The sequence below is a fragment of the Protomyctophum bolini genome (assembly GCF_963924005.1).
Source record: "Protomyctophum bolini genome assembly, chromosome: 4".
Lineage (NCBI taxonomy): Eukaryota > Metazoa > Chordata > Actinopteri > Myctophiformes > Myctophidae > Protomyctophum > Protomyctophum bolini.
Window position 1 is genome coordinate 44,547,071 of NC_137865.1, and position 22,696 is coordinate 44,569,766.

The window sequence follows — 22,696 nt, forward strand, 5'->3', positions numbered from 1 at the left end:
CTCTGAGTTCCAGACCCATATAAGGGTCCATTTGGTTCCAAACTATCATTTAGCTGGGGACCCCCGCTGGAACTCCCTCAACGACCCCTAGATGTCCCCAGACCCCACTTTGGGAACCACTGCTCTACAGTACTGGTTCCTACCTATGGTTCCTACACAGTGCTAATAATTATGAAATCACACACGTGTGAACTGAGTGGTGCAACTACACTTTCTTTTTTTGGGGGGGGGGGGGCGTAATTAGACAGGAAAGGGGGAGCGAGATGGGGGGGGATGACATGCGGCAAAGGCCGACGGGCTCAGAACTCGATCCAGCGACACGTCGGGCTGGACTACCGGCTGAGGTGCCTGGACCGCTCAGCCGCGTCCCAGGCCTAAACTATACATCTATTGTGATTGTTACTGTAATGTAGGCTATTCTGTCTGTACTGTACTGTAAGGTACAATGTTTTTGATAAGTTGTGCTTTCATTGTTTATGGTTATAGTGCTGTGAATGGGCCTGTAGGCTGCTCAACAGTGCCACTTTAGGTCACCCAGCGGTATTGCAGCTGTTCAGACAGACACGGACATAGCCAGTCATTGGAGTGGTGTGCATCGCTCAATAACTAGAAAAGAATGTTCCCGAAGAAACAGTGTGGACTCGAGTAGCGACGAGTCCCTACTTGATGATGATGTATTATTGACCCACATGATGTCCCTCCGTCTTCCTAATCCTATTGATTGACCCACACGACGCCCAGCGAGAAAACAGGCCCGGGCAGGAATAAAGAGAAATGTCTGATAACAATAGTGGGCTCGCTACTCCAGCCAACGATTAGCAGTTGCTGTTATTATTAAGGGTTAGATCAGACTTTTGGACCTAAAGCACTCACAAGCTCTTGGTAATACTTCTCATTGCCTAAATATTAAATCGGACAGATTCAACCGTTTTCAAGCTGGCATCCCGATGTCCTTTTCATTATACAGTAGGTCGAATTCTCTCCGGAATCCCAGGTCGATTGTGAATTCTGAAAGGATATACAGTAGGTGTATAAGCCAGGACAGTGCCTCAGGGGGTTCCCATGGTCACCCTTTGGGTCGTCACTTGTGTTGCGCAACGCTGTATATTCATTGTAGTGGACAGTGTGGATTATGGCGGCTGAGCAAAGGGCGCCTTGGAGTGGACACTGTTCTCCGTCAGCAAGAGGCCCTTAACAGTCCCCTTTAAGCCCTGAAGGCCTGCTGTGGAAATCCTAACACAATCTCATATATAGATCCTTCTGTGCTTCGGAGTCAGGATGGAGCCTTCAGCAACATGGTTGCTATGGTATATATGTTAGTCACCATGGCAACCTGCTACATGCGTTCTCCAGGGGAGGTGCGGGGTGTTAATAACACAACGCCCACTCTTATTGCCCAATTGCTGTAATGCATATTCATAGTCACGCACAGACGCCATTAGGGACATGTTTTATTTGTCTACTTATCCGTCCGTCCGTCCGTCCGTCCATCCAGCCATCCGTCTATCCATACACCAAACTGTCCATCTGTAGTATACCTTCAATTATTCATCCATCCATATCCATTCAGCCATAGTATGGATGAATGGATATGGAATGGATGGATGAATATTTGAAGGCATTAGATGGTACTCTTGCAACTGATCATTATTGTGAGTCCAGTTGTGGGATGCAGGCTTTGCCCCGCACTCAGCAGCTAGATAAGAGATTGTAATGCGTTCATGAGCGCTGATTGAATTGATTGCCCACAGTTGGGAGTCTGGCTGAGATGTGTACACAATGGACTGGAATATGCAGAGTGCAGAGCATTAATCACACAACCAGAGAGGGGGTAATGCTTTCATTTTTATTTCCTGTAGGCTACAGCTGTAAAAGTGTACAATAGTGGTAACATTGACAGTGGTCTCTCTAGTCATCATAGCCATATGCAACATGTGAAATTGTGGTAATTAGCACTTTGCGGAATGTCATGGCAAAAGTACACACAAAAAATAAGACAATACAATGGTTGTTGATTTCGGTTGACCACCCGAGTGGTCCCTGTAAGGTTCTAACCCATCTAAGGGTTGATGAGTGATGGTTCAGTCGAGAACATGACAACACCATGGCAGTATTAAAGCTGCTATAAGCAATACCTTTTTATTTTCCGGGCGTGACCCCGCACACATTGGCTACCGCGGAGATGTGACAGTGACATAGAGTCATCGAAAAACAAATTCTTTCAGCACAAAATGCTGCATTCAAGATCAGGAGAGTTCAGGAAAAAAAGCAATTCTTATATGGCATGGAAAGGAGAGGAGGGCATTTGCATTTCTTTCACCATAGTAAACTAAATGCTGGAAATTGGAAATTGTGGAATTGCGGAAATTGCGGAAATTGCGGAAATCGTAATTTCGGAAATGGAAATTGCGGAAATTGCGAAATTGCGGAAATGCGAAATTGCGGAAAAATTGCGAAATTGCGGAAATTGCGGAAAAAACACTCCGAAATGTTTTCCGCAACACTCCGCAATTTGCTAATGAATGTACAGATGGTCTGTAGAGGGCAGTTGTTTTACAGACAGGTAAAAGGGCACAGACAGGTATGTGTGCACGTGCCTGAATGCATTGCACATTGACAAAGCACAATGTTGGACCTACCTTTGGAGGAGCACATGCTGAACCAAGGGAGAATGTTTCGTACGATGAAACAGGGACGATATCTAGTTGATTTGAACCCTTTTCTTCTCTTCTTTTTTTTTCCTTTTTTCTTTTACAAAAACAAAATGCAGATTTTCATGAATTAAAAAAGAAACATCACTGATTTGTCTAATGAACAAATAAAAGACAAATCTAAGAAATACCATAAATTATCAAACAAATGTTTAAGAACTATAGTGAAAATAGTTTTCACTTTAGTTTGCATGGGTCCCATGCAAATGTCTAATTTCTCTTATGGGTACTGTCACGGGGCAACCCGTGCCCTATAGACACTAGAAGACTCCACAATATAAAACTGGTCATGACAAACACACACTGCACAGATGCTTCCATTAATTGACTGTCATCAAGCTCCTTGGAGGGGTGGCCATGTGTAGCATCATATACTACTTATCTGTGTTGCCTAATTCTATTGTCATTGTTTTGTGTGATGTGATGCCTTGGAAAACATTCAGACTCTAAATGTGTAATTGTATAGTTGGTCTAACTCATGGGTCATGGTTTACCTGGTTTGAGTAGATTGGTCCAATTACTAATCATTGTGGGTGGGGTCTCACCTGGTACATAAGGGAGGCTTGTGGAAATGTTTGGGAGGGGAATCAGTTTAGCTTGAGACTAACAAAGGAGACAACTCCAGGGGAGAGCTGGCAGGGCCAGGAAGGCATAGCCTGTTTTCAGTTTCTTAAGTTCTTGTTTTGTTGTTTTTCCTTAGTTGAGTTGTCAAGTGTTTTCTTACTTTCTGTTATTTGAAAGTGTATTGTAAGTCTTTATTCGTGAAGTATTATTTTTGCCTGCACAGTCAAATCCAGCCTGGGTCGGTCACTCTGTGTTTTGAGGTAAATAAAATGCCAAAAAAGATCTACATTCTTGGACTGTCGATTCTTGGAGTTTTGGCCGTTCGGGCAACTTTACAGGTACCAACCTGAAAGGTTTGCGAACCACTGGTTTAAAGGCTGCTCAGTGGAAGGACAACATGCTATAGATGATGAATTAGAAAAGAGGGCTGTGAAGGATGCAAAGGGACCTCTAAAGGGTAAGGGCGGATGCACGGGCATGAGTCACTGAGGTAGACTGTGACTTGTTGTCCAGAATGTGAATTTACAACAACAAAATCACTAGTCTTCCACAACGCATCACACCATGAAGCAAACAGACACATTGTCGCTATAAGGACTTGTCATGATAAGTTTCTTTAAAATGATACATAATAACATAAATAATGGTAAATTATAAGGATACAGTATATTACAGATACTGTATCGCACACAATTTTCTTTTATGCATCATAAAGAAATGAATTAAGGCATTTTCCATTCACACATATTGACGTGAAATTGCAAACAAGGGCGCTAACTCTTTTTTTTATATAATATATATATATCTGTGAGCTGTTAATAATGCACACACTGCAGTGGTTTCAGAAGCATCATTGGCCTTCTCTCTGTTGTTACAGACAAACACTCCAAATCCCACACAACGGTGTGGAGTCTTTGATTTAAGCTTCTCCGGAGAACCTTGGAGAGAGATTCTGCATATAGCACACAGTGGTGTGCGCAAACACGCACGCACGCACACATGCACATGCACACGCACACGCACACACACACACACGCGCACACACACACACACACACACACACACACACACACACACACACACACACACACACACACACACACACACACACACACACACACACACACACGCACAGCTGAGCAGATTGTTCATGAGCAGCTGTTTTATTAACAGTAGAAGAGTGAAAGGACACAAGTTAAACCTCCTGGTATTGGTTCTCTAAAGCTCTTCCAATAAAGATGGATCTCCGTCCACAGGATGAGGAAATGGGGAGGAGTGGAAAGGATCGGACAGAGAGGGAAGAGAGCAGATGAGTCGAACGGAGAGAGGGTATGGGAGGTGAGGAGAGGAGAGCGGGGGAGGGGAGGGGAGGGGAGGAGATGGAGAAAAGGAGAGCCAGGGAATAGAGAGGTCATCATTCTGATCTTAAGTTAATTCTGAAATGATGAATAAATACGAGATACAGAGATGTAGAGTACCGGTAGCATAGACCAGGGACTGGAACAGATAAGCACCATTAGAATGAACACAATAATCTAATCAAAAAGTGGACGCCTTTTGCACACATTGAGTTCTAACATGACAGATCTGTCTACAATTGTATGAATGTATGTATTTATATATTGTAAGGCAATGTATGTGTACTGTGGATATATATTGTATGTTCTTCTGTAATACGCGTATTTATATATTTGTCTTTGATTAACTATTGATTTACTATTCCCCCTTTTCTTTTTTCATTCTTTCACTTTCTTTCACTTAATTATTTGTTTGTTTGTTTGTTTTCTTTACTGTTCTTACCCTGCATTAATGTGAAATATTGCATATTATCTTGTATTGTTAACTGAAGTATGATGATATGCACGTAAATATGAATGTATTGTCTACCCTGATGATGATAATAATAAAAGAATAAATTGCAAAGGGAGAATGAAGATTCAGACAGATCCAGAGAGGTAACTCCCAGGAAATCATGTGACAATTAATGCTCCAGAACTCTATAAAGGTGCTAGATGAATCATTAGTTATAGAAGTATATAAATGTTGTTTCTAAGGAGCCATACTTACTTACGCCTATTACCCCTTCTGGGTCTTAGGCCGTCTACAAGACATCTCGGTCCTGAGCCAACACCTCCAGCTGTCCCCGAGTGTGGCCCATTTTCTTGGCATCTGCCTACAGGTCTCTGCGCCAGGTGTTTCGTGGCCGACCTCTCTTTCTTTCCCCTTGGGGGTTCCACTTGAGGGACTGTCTTGTGGCGTTTGAGGCTGTGGTTTACGGAGAGTATGGCCTATGCATCTCCAACGCCGATTGAGGATCTCTCTTCCTCTGCTGGTTTTCGCTTGGTGCATTGCCACAGTTCTTTGTTGCTGATGGTAGGTCTGATAGCTAGGCCAGTGGATCTGGAGGATTTGTCGCAGACAGGTGTCCTCCATGTCTCAGTACAATAGAGTAGGACTGACTTCACTTTGCTGTTTTTTTTTTGATGGCCAGGTATTTCGCAGCACTCTACGCTGGCCTTGCCAATCCTTTCTTCCAGGAAATAAAACGTCTGGGTTTCCGAGGCTATGCCAATACTGATTCTCACATCAGCATCTGTTCCTCCCTGCTGGTTGACAATACTGCCAAGGCAGGTGAACTCGTCCACCTCCTCCAGTGCTTGGCCTTCCAGCAGAGTTCACATTACTTTTCCCTCTGTGGATGGTAAGTAAACTTGTTATATGCACTGTTTTATTGGTTTTACTCTTTTAATAGTTTTTTTTCTTCTAAAAAGTTGTTTTTCTTTTTCTTTATATACCCAGTACCACTTCATCATTAGTTATCCTTGCGCAACTTGCTACAAAAACACTGAATGATTTTTGCTTGTTAGCTCGGTAGGTAGAGCTCTTGCCTTTGCAACACGAGGTCATGGGTTCAACTCTGTGTATGAGTCTTCAAGAACCCTTATACCTGCCCCCCGCTATAAGAACACAACCCTGTCACAATTCCATGGTCTCTTTCTCAAGTTTAGTCTTCCATGTTTCTTGTGCATATTATTCTTATTGCTTATTACCTTCCTGCTTGGTCCTGCCTTATGTTTTTTCTAGTTATTATTATTATTATTAAGACCTATAGGCGAGCTGAGTTGGTTGCGATGGTGCTGATCTTTTCCTGCATCTGCTGTTGGCTGTGAGAGAGAAGGGCCAGGTCGTGTACAAAGTCCAGATCATTTAGCTGCGTCCACATTGTCCCCAGTGCATGCCATTATTTCTTTGTCTAATGTGGTCTGCTTCATTACCCAATCCACAGCCAGCAGGAACAAGAATCTTCTTACGCAGAAGGCGTGGGTGAGTTGACCCGTCGTGGATTCATTGCCCTGCAGGTCATTCCCTCGCAGGTGTTTTTTATTAAGGACCATACGGCCACGGCTAAATCTGTGAAAACCTTGACATTATACTGTACTGTCGTAACCGAGAATATTGGGTCTCTAAAACCTGACAGCTGCCACAGACCGACTGAACATGTTGCGATGGCGTCATGGCGAGGAGAGTTGAGAAGTGGAGCACGGGCATACTGTCAATAATGACTGAATAAAGCAAACATATAACTGTTGTTCATCTGTCGTGTTGTTCAAGCCAAACATGACAGCCTTTCTTTCCGCACAGAGTGCAGGTTGTGTTGTGAATGACAAACACGGTGTAAAGGAATGCTAATGGGGTTGTTTGGCTGTTAGTAGCCCGCCCGCCTACGGAGATCCTGCTCCGTCCATATTTAACGGTTAATATCACGGGCATCAATCTGGCTGACCCGAACTCCGAACAGACCGTGTTCTATTTCTATTAAACCCTCTAATGGTGGTTGTTGAACTGCCTTCAACACCACCTCACACTCACAGCCTTCTGTTCTGTCTAATTGATTTGTCTGGGAAATGTTTAAATAAAAAAACTGGGTCCTTTTAGCTGTCCTCGAATCCGGTTTAAAATAATTAAATTAGCCTCTCCGGGTTTTCCCATGCTTTAATTACCAGTGGGATATTATTAAAGACATGATGTGACCGTTGTTGTGTGACGTATTGTTTAAAGACGCTATAATAATGACAGCCCTTTTGTCCAGTCTGACGGTCATAATGTGACACAGAGACATCTCTAGGCTGGGCTGATCTAGTAAATGTACATTTCTCACACTCACTCTCTCGCTCTCTCTCTCTCTCTCTCTCTCTCTCTCTCTCTCTCTCTCTCACACACACACACACACACACACACACACACACACACACACACACACACACACACACACACACACACACACACAAATGAAAGTCCTTCTGCGTTCTGTATTAGAGTTCTATCATTTTAAATTTACATAAAGATAAAGTATACATTCATTGCAAAACAAAATTGGAACAGGCTTGTTGTTGTAACCAAAATGCCCTGTTGTTTGCTGTATGAACCAGGAAAATAAATGGATAATTGAGCATTTTCAGAATTATGATTGCATAAGCAATGTATGTACGCACGTACGCACGCGCACACGAACACGCACACACACAGCCACCCCTTCCAAGGTCCATTCACCATGCAGCAACCAACCACGCATGCGCGCACAGTCCGCACACATACACACATGCGCGCATGCACGCACACGCACATGCATGGAAATGGACATTATTTTTCGGAAACACGATGTTTTCCTCCAAAGGCAGCAATATCAGAGTTTTCAATGTACCGAGCGCCTGACTGATTTGGGTACAGCCCTTTTAGGGATGGTGGAGACTTCAATTTGATGGAGTCCTGAAGTGCCTCACAAACCGAGGTGGCCCTGAATGGATGAATGGAAGCACTGTGTATCTACAGAGCAGGAATATTAATAGAAATGCATTGCAGGCAGCAGGCATTGAGGCACCACAGAGGCAACAGGCTCTGAGCCTCTCTATCTACAATGACACTGAGGTGATGAGGTTCTGAGAGCGGTACTGGTCAAAATGTAACAACGTACTATATAGATATCATAAAAATGTGGTTATGGTTCACCTAAAAGGGCTCCATTTTTGTTTGATCTTTCTAAATACACTGTAACTGTCCCAGCAATGGGATTTTGTACTTTTCTATTTCTAGTTTTCTATTTCTATTTTCTATTGCTATTTTATTGCTTACCCTTCTGAAAATGTATATGTGAACTTTATAGGTATGTTATTTGGGTACACGTAGATGCATGGTGATATAGTGCCATCTACTGTGCTCTGTTTGGTGGTCTGTCTGGTTCATGGGCAGGGTGAATTGGGCTCACCTGCTCTAATCACCTCATCCTAATGACCTCATTTAAATCACCTGTTGGGCCTTGGGCATGTCAGAGCAGAACAAAAAGAACAGAGCTGCAGAGAGGAGCTCTCTCATGTCAGAGTGACATGACAAAGACAAAGACAAGAAAGAAAATAATATACAAGAACTTAACTGAACTCCTAATAATCTGTACAGAAGGCGCATACGGTATGTTCCCTGTTTTGCTTGTTTCTGTAAAAGTTTGATTGCCATTGTTTGTGTTTATTGTTTGTTTACATTTCATTGTGTTTGTACATATTGTGTTTCTTTATAATAATACGGACATCAGGACTGACAAAGACATTCATATTTCATTGGTTCATTGTATTTAAAAAGTATATTATGTTTTTGTTACAGTTTTTCACGGTTGTCACTTTGGAGAAATAAAAAGCCCTAAGTGAGATCAGTTGGAACGGTGTCCTATTTCTGCCACGGATAAAGATGGTTTGGGAGCAGTTATATACACTGTTTTGGGATTTAGCAGTGCGGAAGGGGTGTTCCCCCACTAAAGTTGGTATTTTGGTTACCTGTCTAAATCCCTAAAACACCTCCATTACCCGTTGTATTATGCATAATGGTGCATTTATATAGCGCCTTTATCCAAAGCGCTTTACATAGATTGTGCATTACATTCACCCATTCATTCATGCACACATTCATACACCGATGCAAGCCATGCAAGGCACCAACTAGCACATCGGGAGCAATTAGGGGTTCAGAGTCTTGCTCAAGGACACTTCGACGGTAACTCTGGGGGAGCCCGGGTTCAAACTGGCAACCTTGCGGTTCCCATCCAGGCACTCTACCCCTGAGCCACTGCCGCCCCATGCATAGGGGTGTGGTTTGGGCGTTACAATAATTAAACCAATCACCGTGCCACATACTGTATGCCATTGCCTTTAAGAGATCCCTTATCCGTTGCCCGTTATGCCCAGTTCTATGTTGCTTCATAGCCTTACGGTCTATAGCCCATGGAATTTGTTGCGTTACTTCCTTGAAGTCTCACTTGTACTGCACCCCCCCTCCCCCCCCCCACCCCCCATATGCCGTCCACCCTGCACAGAGCCTAGAACACTCGTATTTTCATTGAAAAGTTCTATGTTTGTAAACTATGAAATTAGGGCTTTCATTTGGTATATAGATCGTGCGTGTCTCTACGGAACGGTATATGAAGCGAAAAGGAAAGTTCGGTCAATTGGATTTAACCCCATTTTGCTGCTATGGGGTGATGAACTGAAGGAGCAAATGGAACCGCGCACGCCGCACAATGCCTGGCACAAATAACTTCTAACACTGGGCGGCGGTGGCTCAGGGGTAGAGTGCCTGGATGGGAACCGCAAGGTTGCCAGTTCGAACCCGGGCTCCCCCAGAGTTACTGTCGAAGTGTCCTTGAGCAAGACACTGAACCCCTAATTGCTCCCGATGTGCTAGTTGGTGCCTTGCATGGTTTCCGCTGCCATCGGTGTGTGAATGGGTGAATGTAACGCACAATCTATGTAAAGCGCCTTGGATAAAGGCGCTATATAAATGCACCATTTACCATTTACCATTTTACGCCCATGACCACACCTCTAGGCGCAAATTCCAGTGTTGGCAAAAAAGATAGCGGGTGACGTTGGACGAAAATACCATTAAGGGACAGAGAAAGCTCCTATATTCGTAATTCTCGGGGCAGCGGCTGAATTGCGGGTCGTGTTGCGGGTAAAGGCGGCGACGAAATTGGAGCCCAAAGTCTTTAAAGCGCTACACCACTCCACATTACATCACAGAAGGCCTACAGTACTTTCCTGCTGTTCTGCTGAATTCCTCCCTTATACGAGAAGACGCCGTCCGAGGCTATACTGTCAAACTAAACAATGCACAGAATGACAGCTGTCTTGGCCCAGCCCGCGTGGCCTCCTAGTTTAAGTTACAGCCCGCTATTGATTCTCTGTGTTGCCGGCTAGCTGGGCTAGCACACATAATGGGCAGGCTGCATTGTCTGGGTCACGGCTGCGAGCAGCAGAGTGACAGCGTACAGCTAGCAAATGGGTTCATTAGACCTCTCCTTTCTTTCTTTTATTTCTTTCTCACCGCTGCTCATTCTCTCTCTCTCTCTCTCTCTCTCTCTCTCTCTCTCTCTCTCTCTCTCTCTCTCTCTCTCTCTCTCTCTCTCTCTCGTGAGGTGTTCCTACTCAGTAGTCATTAGCGTCTACTGTGAGCCATTGGCTTACAGGTAGTAGATGAGAAATATAAAGTTTGGACATTAAGTTGGATATAATATGGGTGGACGATATGGTGATAGGAATATCGCCAAGACGATGCAATGTCTCCACAATATGCCTTTTCAGAGAAAGACAATCGTGATAATATTGTGGATCGTTATACTGCCTATATGCGTGGACATGCGCACGCACGCACTCGCGCAGGAATTAGCTTAACATCCATCCAGTCTATGTCAGATTCTCACATAAAGGAACATATTAAGATATAATGAGCTTCCCATAGTTCATAATCTACCAACTCCTGTTATATGGTAGAGCCCCATCACCCCCCACCGCTATCTCTCTCTCTCTCTCTCTCTCTCTCTCTCTCTCTGCAAGGCAAGGCACTGCATGTGCTGACGAAAAGGTCTGGAGAGTTGAAAATTCAATTCTATTATATTCCTCCTGCCCCTGGACGAACAATAATGGGCATGCAGCCCGCCTGAATAGTTCTATGTCATTAGAGTAGGCTAAATTATGCTCTTCACTTTGGGATGAAGGTCCTTTCACTCGCGAGGAAAGGGGCCAAAAGCGAGAAATAAGCGCGAGGCGACAGAAGTATTCAGAACAAAAGCTGAGTGAGTGTTCAAGGACGGGCAGGCTTGTTCACTCCCGTTCTGGTAACGCTGTAAATTAGACTAATATTCAATTATGTTGTCAAGGCCAGTTAGTGAAATCTAGTTCTTCTTATGCAGAAGAGGAGCTTTTATCCTGTTCCATCATATCCAGCGCGAATATAGTTTTCTAATTACCGTATGGAGACAGTACGATAATCATCAATCCTCTCATTATGGTGATTTTCAATGGGTTAAAAATTGGTAATGTGCAAAAAAAAAGAGGAACTTTTTTTTTGCAATTAGACATGAATAGTTTATAATGTCCTTCATGCTGGAGAGAGATCCTCAAAGAGATGCAAGGCAGCACCGGTTTGTACGTTGGCCTTTAACACATTTAGGCCTGACGTCTCCTGAAAGAATATATATTAAAAGATTTGTACAGCATTTTCACGAAAAGATAGCAGACCTACAAGCTCGTAGCGCGCCACTCGTTGGCGCGCTATGAGCTTGTAGATCTGCTATCTTTAAGTAGCTAAAGTATAACATAATGCTTAGTTAAAACACCAAAAGGGGTTCACAGTCACACAACTCAACATCCTGCTTTAAAATACAATAATACTCTCTCAAAATGGTTATGTATTGGTATATTGATTGGTGTAATAGGCATTATGCATACAATGCTGAACATCTCATTTGTGTATTTTAAAGCCACGGAGGATTTATTTAATTCTGTTTATGGTGTGGATGGAATCTGGAATGCAGCATTACTAAGGTACTGTTTCACAGTGTTGATTTCCTGATTTTCGTTGACTAAAACTATGACAAAAATGATCGTCGTCTACCTTTTTTCACTGGCGAAAAACTAAATAACAACTAACAAAAACGAAGCTATGAAGACTAAAACTAAGACTAAATATGCTGACAATTTCGTCAACAAATAAAAACTATAAACTAAAACTATAAGAGATGTCCCGATCGGTATGCATCGGTATCGGAAAAGTCATATCTGTGTCAGTCATGCCCAAATATGGAGTTGTGTGACGTCAGAACAGGCCAGCTCCATATATGGACACTGGGAGGCAGGGGCGCTGTCCAGAGCCTTTTGTGGCGCTTCTGGACAACCGTGGGTCCGACCGACTCGATACCGGGGCACTATGCGTTTGCTTCAGAATGGTTGTGAACATGCAAGTCGAGATGAAAATAGACATTGTAATATCATCTCTCTCTCTCTCTCTCTCTCTCTCTCTCTCTCTCTCTCTCCTTATTGGTTCTGTGTTGAAGCCATGGGGGGATGTTCAATGAGTGGAAGTGAACAGTAACTTCCTGCACAGCGTGGTCATTTCCATCTCCTGGGTCATTTGTCAACTCTCCATCCCCCCCCCCCCCCCCCCCATCTCCACCTTTATAATCATCTTTCCTGCTTCTACAGATCTCCTCTCTCACCCTCTCTTCAATCCCTACTCCCTTCTCCGTCCATCTCTCCCTGATGCAGCATCACAGACAGGCAGGCAGGCAGGCAGGAAGGCAGACAGGCAGGCAGGCAGACAGGCAGGCAGGCAGGCAGGCAGACAGGCAGACAGACAGGCAGACAGACCAGAGGTGCTGCTGTCTGTGACATTATTGTGGGCTGATCATTAACTGTGTCCTTTGTTTGACTTCAATTAGCCCAGAGTTAACACAGCCAGTCAGGGGACAGTCAGGCCACCTGCACCCACACGGCAGGCAGAGATATAGAATCACCTGGGACTGGGACCACCGGAGGGTCCGTCACATCCGCCTTTACTTTGTTAGGATTGCTGATATAAACTAAAGGCATTTTTGCGGGGCCTCCTATGTCCAGCTTTGAGGGTTTGTGTTAGCACAAACATTGAATGCCATTGACAATGAATGGCCATGCTTTGAGTGTTTGTCACAAACATTGACGACGAAGGTGAGGACGCAAATTGAGATTGGCTAGAATGAGATGATGTATGAGCTGATGATAAGAGCACCCCTCCCTTCACACGGGTGTGATTGTTATTTTGATATCTTCAAAAACAATCACACCATGTGTGAAGGGAGGGGTGCTCTTATCATCAGCTCTCGTCATCCTGCTGAATACCTAACTGACACTGATGTCGCTGATGACATCACGCTTATCAGTCAATCGTCGCTCAGGCCCTCCGTCTCTTGAGCGGGCCTCCAACTGTGTTGGTCTTTATCTGTCACGGTCCGTCTGTCACAATGTGTTGACATTGTTATGTTTCTTGTGTACCCTTTTCTTGGTTTTAGTTATTGTTTTTCCTTTCTGTTGTGTTCCTGTGATTTTTAAGTATTGTGTTTTCCTGTGTCTTAGTTCCAGTTTGAGTTTTCTCTACTCTACTTGTGTACTCTTATTTTGTGGTTTTGTTCCTTGTGTTTCCTGTCTGCCTTGTTTGCTGTCACCTGCCTTGTCTCACCTCCCTGTATTATTGTAACCCTAGTCACCTGTGTTCTGTTTGCCTGTTAGCCTATCCTAGTGTTGATTGTCAGTTGTGTTCACCTGTGTCCTGTTTTTCCCTGCCTTTATATACACCCCTCTTCTATCAGTTCCTTGTCCGATTATTATTGTAAGTCTCGGTGTGTTCTTATACTTGAGTCTTTGTTTAAATAAATCCGATCTTGCTGTCTGCACTTGGGTCCTACCTTCCTGCCCCGCGCACGTGACATTATCTCAACGAGACAAAAACTGAATACGTAAATATATGCAAATCCAACAATAACCACATTATCAAAACACTTAACAACACTCCTTTGAAACATGACTACAAGTATTCATATCTTCTTCCCAAAAGGACTTTCATACTAAATTATGAATAAGGGTATGGCCTGGTCAGCCTGCAATGACATGCATAAGATCTGGTCATCCCACACTTTCAAAGGAGTCCGGCGTGGCATTGGTGTGTGAATAAATCCATGATCTCGACTGCGGTCGAAAAAAGGATGATGATCATCATACTTCATCTCATTCCGGCAAATCACAATTTGCGTCCTCACTTTTGTCTTCAATGTTTGCAAAAGTGGCCTTTGAGAAGCACTAGCTGCTCTATAGACACTAGAACACCACTGGGCCGGGCAGAGAGCCTGCCACATCAACTCCAGGAAAGACAAGAAGGTGTTCACAACATGCACAACCCAGATTTTAATGAAGCTGTATTCAACACAGGTTCAGGAGTAGAGAGTCCCACCCTCTGCTTATCTTGATCACTCTCCATATCACCTTATCCGCCCTTATCCCTTATCACCTTATCAATTACACCCGCTCTCTCCTTCTCCTAGGGGGGTATTGTCGGAGGAGCAGAGTGTACAGAGATGCTATACTTAATGTGTCATATAAGGGTCTGTGCTAAAGATAAGGGCTACACACAAATAGGTATACATTCGCTGAGCGGCAGCCCCCCCCCAGAGTCTCGGCTCACCTCAGGCTCCTCATCAATACACATACATCTCAGTGATCTCACTTGTGCAATAATAAATACTGTCAAACTTTTGAGCAGAAGGTGTGATCTCTTAATAGTAAATTGTCTTATGAGCTCGTTAGCTAACCTAGTTCATCTGGTCCTCACAGATGATGACACGCAGGCTCGTCAAGACTTCAGGGAGAGAAGAGTGGAGTGGAGGCAGAGAGAGAGGACAGATAATTAGGTGACCACTGGGAGGGAATTATGTCCAGACTAAGGGTCATGGATATGTCCCTACAAGCTAACCTGGACAACCCTCCTGCCACCCCCGAATCACCAGTCCAAGCATGGCCAAACGTGAGCATACTTTTTTCTTTCATCAGATTCTAAAAATGTCTTCTAAATCCTGACAGTTTTCTGAAAAAGCTATGTTTTCAGTCGTTCTTCGATTTTTCAAAAATAGCAGACCTACAAGCTTGTAGCGCGCTACTCGGTGGCGCGCTATGAGCTTGTAGATCTGCTATTTTTCAATAGCTAAAGCATAGCATAATGCTAAACCCAAAAGGGGTTAATGTGTTCTGCACTATGGACCCCCCTGTGAGTGTCTGGAATAAAGTTTGAATTGAATAGAAGTGTCCGTCGGAAATGTGATCGATCAAAATTCAATTAGGAAATTGTGAAAGTACAGTGACTTATTGCTTCGTTTGTTTTAAAAATAACATTTAAAAATATATTTATATATATATATATATATTTACTTAAGTCGTGACCCATAAGAATTGCGAAACACGTGGCTCGATCTCCAGGATCAATCTGTCCAATTCCTTGTCATTGCAGTGGAACCCAGTACATTGCTACCTCGCAGCTATATCTTAAATTACATTTCCCTTCTATATATATTGTGGTTTTGCCTGATTGATTATGCCATATACAGAAAATGTAGTTTCAGCCATGACAACCGTACCCTATACCAATGAATTGGAGTAAGATTCCATGTTTTGGTGTATATTACTGCAGATTCATTTGATTAATTCATTAATTTATGAGAAAGGTGAAGAGGAGTAAAAACTAAAAGGAACCTGTGTGGGCTAAATGGGAGAAACGACAATAGTTGGTGCCTCCTGCACGCACAGTAACGTTAACAGACAGCTCTGGGATCATCAACAACAGTAACGGCAGGTGATGATTGCTGGAGAGAGTGATGGAGAGAGGGAGAGAGAGAGGGAGAGACACTGAGAGGAGGTAATTATGTAGAACGCTCTATCTCTTCCCCTCTGCCTCTCTCTCTCTCTCTTTCTCTCTCTCTCTCAGTCTCTCCCCCCCACCCCCCACCCCGTGGTGGCCCTGGTGGGACAAAGCCTTTCATTTGCTCATTGCTGTAATTGGTCCGTGTGAGGGGGAGGTACATGTGCTCGGCTCCCCCTCTGTGTCTGTCAGAGGACCAGAAAATGGAAATGAAAATGTCCACATGAGCAGGGTGTGCCTACACAGTATCTAACACCGCCTTCATTACCAACTTGACATATTTCATATAATTCACCTTCTGACAGAACAGTATATTTTTCTAGTTTACTGAAGCCACTGGCAAATATATATATTATAGAGTTGTACGGTTCAAGATCTGAGCTAAAAGTATCAGGAAGTATATACGGTATACACAGTGGTTCTGTGGATGCATGGTTTTCGTACCACTTGCTCTCCATCGGGGGGACAGTTCATGAAGTGACCTTTGATATTTTCACTGCACATAAAATATTCCCCGTTGATCTCACCCAAAGGTCAGAATATCCTCTCTCTGGCTCTGTATTGTTATTAATTTCTTTTACTCTTTTTTTTCCTTCTCCACATTAAATAACAACTAACCCATATTGGCAGTATGACATTTGAATACCTAATGAGCTACTCAAGCAATATCTGTCAGTGTGCGTAGGCATTGTAAAGCTGTGAATTGAAATAATAAATACAATCCAATTCTTAACTTAATGTCTTAAGTTCAGTCAGATAACTCACAAATAGATTTAACCAATATTTATTATAGAATCAGAAAGTGTGCATATACTATATTATCTTGGCGTTCAAGATCAGGTTTTTCATTTTTTTTAAATGTAGCCTAAGCCTAAGTATTGAACTGATGGCCGTACAGACTTGGGGGGTGGTGTCATTGGACTTGGTTCAGAGAACTTGTCATTCATTGGTGGAACTTAGCCACTCCCCCTCTTCTGATTGGTCACTATGTTATAGTTTCTATAATTTGCCATAACCTTTGAACAGTTTGTCGTACAGAGTCATGAGTCACCTCACTGGCCTCAGTAGAGTTACCTACTTAGCTCTGCTCCCAGTTCTGATTGGTCGATATTTGCCCGTAACGTGCACACGCGAGGGCCTGTTCATCGCTGCTTGCAGCTTTCATTATTATTATTACCCTTATTATTAATAGTAGTATTAGTAATAGTATCATCATTATCATCATACTATTTCCATGTTTGAAAGTGGTCCTTAGAACGTGAGCATATTTGTCCATTGTCTGGTTATTTACATATAAATAACACACCTACTGTTTACTGTATACTATAAAAGCCAGAGCAGCTCAGGGGCGTACAGTACAATGGAGTCTGTGATCTGCACTCACATGCAGCGCTCAGGGGAGAGAGCAGAGAGAGAGAAGACAGCCAGACCACTGACCTCTTGTCAAGGGAGCATCGAGCGCGCAGCAGCCTGAGATGAGGGCTTCGCCACAGGGGGACAGGCACACAGAGACACCAGGGCGGCAGTGTGGGGGGAAGGTGGCGCAGAGGAGGTGAAGTGGAGGGAACACGGGGAGCTCTGGGGTAAATGGGTTAGTTAGGAGAAGAAGGATAGGTTGGAAGATTAGGGGAAATGTAGAGCCCGGGAGTAGAAGAGAGATATGCTATTAAGACGTGTGGGCAGTAGTGAGAGGTGCTGCAGAGTGTAGAGGAGAGAGGAGATATGAGGAAGTGATAGGGATTGAGGAGAGCTCGGTGAAATGACGGACAAAAAAGGGCACAGAAAAGGTGATGGTGAGTGAAGAAAGGTATAGTCCATGGTGGAGAGATAGGTGATGGTTTAATAGTGCATGGTGGAGAGATAGGTGAAGGTTTAATAGTGCATGGTGGAGAGATAGGTGAAGGTTTAATAGTCCATGGTGGAGAGATAGGTGAAGGTTTAATAGAGGTGTTACTGTGGACAGAGATGTCATAAAGATGGAGGAGGGAGGAAGCAGTTGGGTAGAGCCGAATGTTGTTGACGAGATGTCTGGTAAAAAAAAGAGAGAGAGAGAGAGAGAGAGGAAATTATCAACAGACATTGTAAATGACTTGATAAAAGCGACACACTGTGATCTTAAAGTATCCATGAAATTACATTACGTTTTAAAATTAAATTACTATCCATTTCTGAGAACTGCATTTTCTGTCGACACCAATACACATTCAATTCCTATATGGGGGTGCCAATTGCCCTGGTGGCTCGACTGACCACATGTTCCTTGTGAGTTGGAGGACCTGTTGCTTGACCAGGGTACTAAGCCGTGACATAGTTATGTGAGTTTTTTTATCTCTTCGATGTCGTCCTATACATATTCTTTTGGACGGCACTCTTCTTAGTGTGCCATTGTGTCTTCTCGTAGTTAGCTTTCACTCAATTTCGTAGTTTCTTACAAGTTTGAGTTTTAGTTATCTGTCAGACAAACACCGTACTGCAGGGCGCAGCCATCTTGGAGCGTGGAGTTTTGGGGAATTTTTGGAATCGCAGCGTGGTTTGAGGATCCAACTCTCCTCTCCCTGTGCTTGGTTTACTGTCTCTTTACACTCTCGTAGATCTAATTAAGCAATACAAATGCCAACCGTATTATTTCGGCGTATGTCTTTTACATTCATTTGATGTTGGTGGTGATGGCTGTGTATGGTGCACCATTTATTTTCCTTTTGGGCATGAATGAGGAATGGCAGCATTGGGATATTGGCGACGCCTGTGGCCCAAAAAGGTACTTTGCCTGCAGCCATCCCCTCATATTGTTGACTAATTGGATTTTTCATTCTAAAAAATAAATACAAAATGAAATGAATCTAATCCCGCAAAATGGATATTTGGGCATAGCCCAATGCCACGCACATAATGTATTGGATGGATACTATTGACGGTATAGGACAAAAAGAATGATGCTCTATTCTAATTTATGTAACTGATCATGTCCCCAGCGGCCTTCATTAGCTGTGTTTAAACAATCCCGTAATTGTTTTGCTTTGTACATTATGTATATTTTGAGATGTAATTGCTAGTCACATTGTTGATCGCTAACAGAGACTTTATTACACAGTCCCAATCTGTGATTATCCACCCGGGTGTGATGTGAGGTGATTAGCGGTGATTTTGTGCACCTGCACCATGTCACCACTCCTTTAAACTGGCTCATGGCCAGCCTAATTAACAGCGGATTGTGCCTTCTGCCTGCACTATTCATATGTTTAATTCGTAAATTTTAATGCCAATAGAAGAATCTGTGATATACTGTACACTACATCTCATTCTCACACGGCAATCCTATACAGTATTAGACACTCAGTCCTGATGGTGGCGGTAACGTCACCATTATGCCAATTTTGACCAAATATTGCGAACCTGGCGATGTCACTTCCGGTTTAAGGAACAATAACATCCGGTACTAGCTTTGGACTGTGCAGCACTATCAGATGTCCGGGATGCTAAGCGATCATTGTTTATTTTAATAACTATGTCAAATTAAGCTCTAATCAAGCCCAAAATATCGCATTTTACGCAGCGATGCACATAAAGACGCACGCATGCGTGATCGACCGTGCACGCGCGGATTTCGGCCGGTTTTAGGTAGATTACATCAGCCGTTAGCCAAACAAGCTAAAAGTTGCTACATTTTGTTATATTAAGCTCCCGATTACAGGGGATTAAACGATTACGTCAATTACGTCAATAGCCATAAGGGATTTATTGATTCATTACATCAATTACGTCAATAGTCTTAAGGGGGTTAAAAAGGAACCTACATTCATTCACACTGATGAAGTTTGGATAGCCGAAACGTTTGTCCCTGTTCAAATATGAAATAAACAACTACCGTTATTTTTTACATGTTTTGAACGGGTGGCGCACCTATAGTCAGAGCGCGGTGGTCACATGGAGAGTAATTTGCCGCAAAAATAATGAAATCTAATATCATTCTAATAAAGATCTAGCTTAGATTCCCAACACAGCCCTCTGCGTACAGCTTAGGTGGTCCCTTTGTATATTTCCTGAAAGATATTTACAAACTTATAGTCGGCCTACTGTATATGTTTCCGATTTTAAAGCAATTTAAATAAAACTCAAACAAACTTGAAATATTCCCATGACAAGTTGAAGAGATTTTACTGAATTTAAGCAAAAGCAAAAAAATAAGACAACTAAAATGTGATTAAACTGTTCCTTTTTTTGTGTGTGTGTGTGTGTGTGTGTGTGTGTGTGTGTGTGTGTGTGTGTGTGGCAAAATAAAGGGAGCACACTATTTTTATTATCTATTGCAAGCTTTTGTGTGTGGCAAAAATATATAAATATAGAAACTGTGTAAGTGCGTAAGTGATAGGAAGGGAGGGGCTCAGGGAGTAGGACCCTGCCTTGCAGAGTCCCTAGGCGATTTAGATATTTAACATCATGTCCTGTGTTTTCTAAATCATAGAGGGAGGGAACGATGGGGGAAGGGTTTAGGACGTGATGCAGAACATATTATACCGATTTAGAGGCAGCACAAGGGAGACCAGAGAGTGATAGAGATAGTTGTTAGGTGGATATTTGTTATATTTAAGTGAGAGAAGTAATAGAATATAGATAAAGACTATATAACTGGATTAGGATAGCATTCCCCACCGCCCTGAAAAATACTAATTTGAATGTTTGGACTATTTGTATAACCGATAAGAAGTCTCTTTATATTCTCCTCCTAATGTAGGCCTACTTTAATTCAGAGGGATATTTATAGCTATGTTTATGACCTATAGCTGCTTTATTATATTTTGTTGTATGAGGGTGTTGCAAGAAAATAGGCGATCAACACGTCGTACTATGTCACATTGTGAGATTCGTTGGATCTGCTCCTTTTTGGAAAAAATAATTGAAAAAAAATGTAATGTCCGAAGCAGGGAACGTCAGACTGAAAGTGGTTAATGATTTAAGAGGGAAACAGAGAGACAGGGGAAATGATATGCGCATGCAGGGATTTCTGACATGAAGGCGTGATATTGCCAGCCCAGCGCAGGGCATGGCATGTGTGCCTCAGCCCCTTGCTCTGAGCCACCTCTGAGAAGCCACATGAAAGCATGAGGGTTAAGACGGTGCAGGGTAAGGGATTGAGAAATGCATAGAGAGATGAATAGAGCAACAGGTGCATGGTGTGGGTGGCTGGCTGGCTGAGAGAGAGAGGAAGGGAGGGGAAGCGAATGAGGATGAGGAGAAGGGAGAGTCAGGTTATAGGAAGGAGCTGTGGAGAACAGCAGGGTACGAGGCTGAGGTGGAAGTGGGGGTGGTGGGGATGCGTTGTGCGCGCACGTGTGTGTTTGGACCTAGCAGGTGGTTGAGGTGTGTGTGCCTGGCGAGCACTGTGAGGCAAAGAACCCTCGCTGGGTTCACTGTCTGATGTCCAATTCTCTTTTTTCTGGCTCTCTGGCCAAGCGGCGAAATCCGTTTTCTACGACACCGCATCCGTGCTTCACTTCACTCCTCCTGGGTCTTCTTCTTTTTTACTTTTGCCACCATTTGCCTTTATTTTCTTCTTTCCTTCACTCCCCTTAGTTTAATTTAATTGTATTTTATTCTACTCGTCTCCCTATTCTTGATGCCTACTCTTGATGCTTCCTCTGTCATGTCATGTCATGTCATGTCATGTCATGTCATGTCATGTCATGTCATGTCCAAACGCTGTCTGAACAGCAACATGCTAATCGTAACCCCAGGCTGAGAGGGAAAGCTGTAATCCTAACTCTAAACATATTTTTAACTATAAAACAACCACATTCTCTCGTCCTCACAATGTTTATTTCTCAAACTTTCGGAATCAGCTTTATTGTCACATCACAGTTGTAAAAATTAAGGTGTCTGGAATTCGTTTTTGTGCATAATATAGTAGTTCCCGTCGTGTCGTTTCTCCAAGAAATAAGGAAAGGGGAGAAGAAGCAAGGTATAGAAGCAAGGAAACAAGGCAGGAAAAAAAGAAAGTTCGAGCAAAGCTTTAACCACAAACTGTATAAGTAAAGGGTTTCCCCTTTCATTCTGCTATACATGTGAGGACATTTGACCCTCACAAATAAATATAGCAATACAAGTACACACTCACACACACACACACACACTCACACACACACACACACACACGCACGCGCACGAGCACGCACGCACAGTCGCACACGGTCTGGGTTATCAGTGATGCATTTTTGACAAGCACAGAGTGTTGTAGGGAACAAAGGTTCCTAGCAACAGCCACTGCGAAGAGGCATGGTCAGGATGCACACCTGTTTGATCTGCCGGGACCCTCTGTGATAAGTGGCTCAGGTAACCAAGACAACCAGGATATGGGATGTAGTGAAATTGAATGGCCTTCATTCATTGATTCATACGCACACGCACACACACACGCACACACACACGCACACGCACCCGCGCACACACACACACACACACACACACCCGCACGCACACACACACACGTATACTGCACGCACATAGGAAAACACATAATCCAAATCATGTCACGCAAATCACCAAGAATTCAAAATCAATGGATCGAGGAACACAAAATCACGCTCTAATTCACAGTTGCACACACAGCAATGAAAACCTAGATGTTGAGCATGCGTGGTTTAACACCTATGCGTATCGATTCGTCA